General features: G+C 38.4%; 1 protein-coding gene across 1 annotated transcript in view; it reads right to left on the bottom strand.

Annotated features, from left to right (window-relative positions):
* The window catches only part of UVRAG (UV radiation resistance associated), a 481,244-nt gene that overhangs the window by 403,301 nt on the left and 71,357 nt on the right, over window positions 1-6,586 (bottom strand). The gene's annotated exons all lie outside the window — the stretch shown is intronic.

The following is a 6,586-nucleotide window of genomic DNA, read 5'->3' on the forward strand; positions in this document are numbered from 1 at the left end:
CAGTTTTTGGAAATTATACATAAAAATGCTGTAAGCATTTATGTATATATATATATATAGACACACATTTTCATCTCATTTGGGAAAATACCTAGGAGTACAATTGCTGGATCAAATGGTAAGCCTATGTCTAGCTTTATAAGAAACTCAGGCAGTAATTTTTACTGTATTTTTCTGTGTGTTGTCTCCTTTTTTTTTTTTTTTAGCTTCTAATTTTTTATTTTTTTTAATGTGATGTTAGTGAAAGTTTACAAGGCAAATTCATTTTCCACACAACAGTTCATATACATTTTATTTCATGACATTGATTGCAATCCCCACAATGCAAAGCTCTCTTTCCACTCACTACCTCCCTGTACTTTTTGCCTGTATCCTTCTTTCCTATGCATCTCTGCCCTCTGAGCTATCTCTCCATGCAATATTCCCCTTCTGATCTCGCTGATTATTCTAAAGAATACAGCTGTCTGGTGTAAATATTCACCTTATAAACTCAAAACTCACTGCCATCAAGTTGATTCCCATTCCCAGTGACCCCCATTGGGTTTCTGAGGCTGTAAATCTTTAAAGAAGTAGATCTCCCCATCTTCCTTCCACAGAGCAGCTGATGGGTTTGAACCACTGACCTTCTAGTTAGCATCCAAATGCCTTATTTACTATGCCACCAGAGCTCCTTATTCACTTTATACTCCTGTCTATTGTTTGGCTGGAAGCCACAGGAGTGAGTTCAATTCCAGGCCCAAAGGGTGAGTATGGGCCATAGTCTCAGGGCTTTCACCAGTTTTCTATCAGATCAGTGAAAAAAAAAAAAAAACCTCACTGCCAGTGAGTCAATTCTGACTCACAGCAACCCCTCCTTGGGTTTCTGAGGTGGTATCTCTATAGTAGTAAATTGCCCAGTCTTCCCTCCAAGGAGTGGCTGGTGGGTTTGAACAGCCAGCCTTCTGGTTAGCAGTCAAATGCCTTAGGCACTACGCCACCAGAGCTAAGCCTGTTTCTTTGTTTTGGTTTGTTTCTTATGATTTTCAGTTTTGTTCCACATTTTTCTTCCACTCTATCCAGGATCTCCTATTTTGACCCCTTTCTGAGTGGTTGACAATGGTAGCTGGGCACCATCTAGTTTTTCTGGTTTCAGGGTCATGTAGGCTGAGGCGCACATGGTCTACCAGTCCCTTGGACTAACTGTTTCCATGTGTCTTTCGTTTTCTTCATTATTCTTTGCTCCAGAGAAGAAGACACCACTTATTGCATCTTAGATGGTTTGCAAGCTTTTAAGACGCCAATTGCTACTCACCAAAATAGGATGCAGAAAAATATTTTTTGTGTAGTATGTTGTGCTAGTTGAGCTTGATGTGCCCTGCGACCGTGGGCCCAATGATTCATTCACTCAGAGTGTTTGGCTATGGCTAAGACGTTATCATCACTTTCTTCCATTAGCTCTATTATATATATGGACAGTCTTACAGCACATAAAATATGTATGTAGAAATACTGTCTGCCAAACTTATATATCGTAATAGGTATATTCCCTTTTGCCCAGGCACACCTGATTATTTAGCCTGTCTACCTATGTATCCACCTACTATTAACGTTTATCATTACTAATCAGGTAAATATTTTAACATACGTTCCCAATATTTTCAAGGTATCTATTCTCTCTTTGGGAGCTCTGGTAGTGTAGTTCCTAAGACACTTGACTGCTAACCAGAAGGCTGGAGGTTCAAACCCACCAGCCACTCCTCGGAAGGAAGGTTGGGCAATCTACTTCTGTAGTGATACCACCTCAGAAATCCAAGGAGGGGTCACTATGAGTTGGATCCAACTTGATAGCACGTTAACAACATTCTCTCTTTATCTTTACCAGCAAAATAGAAATAAAAATAAGACTAGGAGTTAAATAGCAGTGTCTTAAAGGGAAAAAGCATCAGAAAACAAAGGTCAAAACCTTTTTAACATTTGATTTAGTGATTGTTACCATGTTGGATTCTTTTATCCCTTCAAAATGCAGATTTTCTTCTTCCCTCCCATCCCCACTCTCCATAAGTGATTCCATAAGCTGTTTTTCTCAAATGTCCCTAATGATTACCCATGTAGTACTGTGGAATGAATAATCTAGCAATCAGGTAACCGAAATTCTAAGCTCTGTCACTATATAGGAACTCTGGTGCCCTAGTGCCTAAGGCATTTGACTGCTAACCAGAAGGCTGGCAGTTCAAATCCACCAGCCACTCCTCGGAAAGAAGACTGGGCAATCTACTTCCATAGTGATACTGCCTCAGAAACCCAAGGGGGTCATTATGAGTCGGGTCCGACTCGATGGCAGTGAGTTTGGTTTGGTTTTGTTATTAGTATGCTGTCTCCAATTTCCTTGGGCCTGTTTCTTCATTAGACAATTTAGGGAATTAGACTAATAATTGAAGGTTGTCTGTAAGGATTAAAAGTTTTGTGATTCTATAAACCTCCATATATGTTAGTAAATGTTACAAAACCCAAAGACTTCAATTAGAAGAGAAAGGTATCGGAGGTTCAGACACTCCCACCATTATCCAACCCTCTAACTCTGCCCAAGTCACCTCTATACTACTTTGACACCACAGTCTACAAAGACCCTTGTATTTCCAAAGTTGTAGTCACTGCTTGGTCATAGCCAGCTACCCGGAGGGACTGAGTAGTTGAACCTGTGGGCTCAGGACCATAGTCGCAGGGGACACCAAGCTCAATTGGCATAAAATACTACACAAAACATTGTTCCACCTCCTACTGTGGCGAGTAGCAAATGGGATCTTAAAAGCCTGCAAGCTGCCATCTAGATGCAACGATGGGTCCCTCCACGTCCAGAGCAAAGAAGAATGAAGAAAATCAAAAATTCACGGAAACAATTAGTCCTAGCGACTGGTACACCATCCGATCTGCAGCCTATATGACTGAGACCAGAAGAACTAGATGGTGCCCGGCTACTACTGTAAACCTCTTGGAAGAGGATCTATATAGGCGATCCTGGATAGACAGGGAGAACAATGTGGGACAAAACTCAAAATCATTTGGGAAAAAAAAGGAGGGGGACCGACAGAGCCTGGTGGAAGCACTGACACTATGGCCCCTAGATGCCCTTCAGGTCTGGAATTGAACGCACGCCTATAGCTTCCAGCCAAACAGTAGAAAAGGCATATGAGTTGAACATTTACCTGTGGTAGAAACACTCCCTGGAGAGAACAAGCATGGGAGAAAGAAGGGCTGCTTATGCACAGGGAGATAGCTCACGGGGCAGGAGTGCATGAAGGGATTGACACAGGGAAGAGGTAACTATCGGGAGGAAGTAGGAGGGGAGATGTTGCATTGCAGTAAATTGTGGTCAATGTCATGAGACAAAGTGTACGTGAACTGCTGTATGGAAAGTGTATTCGCTCTGTAAATTTTCACCCAAATCACAAGAGAAAAAAAAAAAAAAGACATTTGTATTTCCCGAGTGTGATGCACACTGCAGACAATCTTAGGTGATACGTGGCCCAACTTTACTGTTTTCTAATATAGTGAAATTTATGTGTCACATATCCAACCCATAAATATAACTCCGTTAAGGGCAGCAGCATTTGTTTTGTACAACTGCTCTTTCCTTAGCACCTAAAACCTGGCACAGGACAGACACTTGATAAATATCTTTTTATTGAATGAACAATTTCAAAGATTATGCTTAGGCTTGTTAGCTGTTAAAGTAACCAACTTAAAGAAAAATATTAAGTATATAACAGTAAAAATTGGACTCAAATATGGTGAAACTTGTCAAAGTGGTCCACTAATGACTTATGCTAGAGAATCTTCAAGTAGAAAAGGAAAAGTGGACCTAGACATAAAAGCCTTATGGGAAAGGTCTTTTGATTAAAGCACTTCTTCACAAGCTTATCACCTACATTGCTTTGTCCTTGGCTTTCTTAAAACAAAATGATATAGAGAATTATCCTATTTTGTGGGGAGACAATGACAAAGTGAAGGAAGCAGGTTCAAAGAGGATTTACAACAGGATCTCAATTTCTGTAAGAAAATTAACAATGTTTATCCAGGTGATAGGATTAGGCTGCTTACTTTTATTTCTTTGCTTGGCAGTTTTTAAACTTTTCTATTATAAAAAGTTATTTTTAAGTAAAAAAAAAAAAAAAAGGATCCAAAATTCAAATCTAAAAACTGCCATCCAATCAGTCCCGACTCACAGCAACCCTCCTTGGGTTTCTGAGGTGGTATCACTACAGAAGTAGATTGCCCAACCTTCTTTCCAAGGAGTGGCTGGTGGGTTTTTACAAAGAATCTCTAACTGATGAACATTTAGGTTCCTGTTAATTTTGGAGTACTTCAAATGCATATATGTACATATATAGATAGATAGATATAAGATAGTAACAACATATATGTACCATGTATATTTTTCCAGAAATGGCACAGGACCAGGGACAGCATTTCATTCTCTTGTATACAGGCTCATCATGAGTTGGGACCAACTTGATAACAGCTGACAACAATAATAATAAAGGCTTATGAAGGGTTTTTTTATTATAAGATAGTTTCACTTTATATTTAATACATTTTTGTACTGTTTGAATTTATTACAATGAGTATGTGTTACTTTTAAAATCAAGCAGAAAACAGTATTCTTCTTTTCTTTTTTTTTTTTTTTATTAGGATTTGGGTGAAGATTTACAGAGTAAATCCACCCTTCATACAGCAGTTCACATACACTTTGTCTCATGTCATTGACCAAAATTTACAATGCAGCAGCTCCCCTCCCACTTCCTCCCCATAGTCACCTCTCTTCTTTTCTTTCAAAAGAGAAATTCCTTAATATGCAAAGGGTCAAAAGTTATACAATTTTCCAAAATATATTGTTTCCAGCTCTAAGAAGGTGAATAGTATTAATATTTCTTCTAAAACTTTGTTGACTGACTGCATGAATAAATGGAAATAACAATTTGCCTTTTCCATTAGCCCCTCAAAATGAACCTGCTACACAGAGACAACTCAGGGAGCAGGAGTGCATGAAGGGAAGGACACAGGGGGTCACTATGGGGAGGAAATGGGAGGCAAGCTGTTGCACTGTGGGAAATTTTGCAGTCAATGTCATGAGACAAAGTGTATGTGAACTGCTGTACGGAAAATGAATTTGCTCTGTAAACTTTCACCCAAATCACAATAAAAATTTTTTAAAAAAGAACCTGCTAATTAAAATGAATGTAGGTCAACAAAGAAGCCACACAATTTGGAAAGAAATCAAATATGAGGCAGTTTCTAACAACTAAACTTGGGCCTACACTGGCTTATCATTCTGCTACAAAAAATAGTTAATGAAATTAGCAGTGTGCTTTAAAAAGAAGACTATCAAACTTAAGAGTCAAAAGATAGTTCCAGTCACCAATGCATCATATATAAACTTTGTGACCCTGGCAAGTCAATTAAACCTCTTAGTTTCTTCACCTTTCAAAAGAGAATGATACCTGGAAAAGGGCTGTTGTAAGACTCAATTGAAATAGTAAATTTAAAACATCTCATAAATTATAATTTTTATTAATAGAGTTTTATTAATTCTATTTTATTAATTTGAATAATTCAATTTGAGCAAATCGTTTGACAAGTAAATTTTCAAAGATATCATTAAAGACATACTTTGACAGAAAAAGTCCATTAGATACAGATGCTCCCCCAACAAAGCCATCAGAGATTACAGAGCAGAGTTCCAATGGCATGTTCTGGCTGTTCTGCAGCATTCCATTCTTTCAATCGATGGTTTTGTCAGCACAACTTTATTCATAATTAGAAATACAAATATAAACTTTACCTCACAACTATTTTTCACCCATCAGACTGGTAAAAATTTAATATATAATAGCACAGTCTGTTAGTGAAGCTGTACAGGAAAAAAGGCACTAATGCATAACAAGTAGGAATATAAATTGGAACAAGGCCAATGGAAAACAATTTTTGCAATATTTATCAAAACTACAAGTATACACACTCTGACTCAGTATTTCCACTTCTTGGAATTTACCTTATAACTATAATAGCATTCATATAAAATAATGTACTTATAACCTACAGTATTGTGTGTAATAGCAAAACACTGGAACTCCCCAAACAATAACCAATAGGAGCTAAATAAAGTATAGTATATCTATAAGGAACTCTGGTGGTACAGTGCCTAAGTTATTGGACTGCTAACCAGGAGGCTGGAGGTTCAAACCCATCAGCTGCTCCACAGAAGGAAGATTAGGCAATCTGCTTCCGTAAAGATTTACTGCCTTGGACACCCAGCGGGAGTTGCTATGAGTCAGAATCAACTTGAAGGCAGTGGGGTTTTTATTTTATTTTTACTCAATAGGAATCTATGCAGGGAAAATATAACAATAAGGAACGTCTCTCTGAGCCAAAAATGGAAAAAATCTTCAAGACATTTTAATTGAGAACTGAAAGGTTGCAAAAACGACAAGGAGGCCACATGTTCTGACCTCCTCTAATCTCACAAGAGGAAGACAGGATTACCAGCAGTAACCCAAGGCCTATTCCTACAAGGCCAGACATGCTGCCTCCCTCCAGCCCTTTCACCAAC

The sequence above is a fragment of the Orycteropus afer genome, unplaced genomic scaffold, assembly GCF_000298275.1.
Source record: "Orycteropus afer afer isolate SDZICR_OR568_19922 unplaced genomic scaffold, OryAfe1.0 scaffold00074, whole genome shotgun sequence".
Taxonomy (NCBI): domain Eukaryota; kingdom Metazoa; phylum Chordata; class Mammalia; order Tubulidentata; family Orycteropodidae; genus Orycteropus; species Orycteropus afer.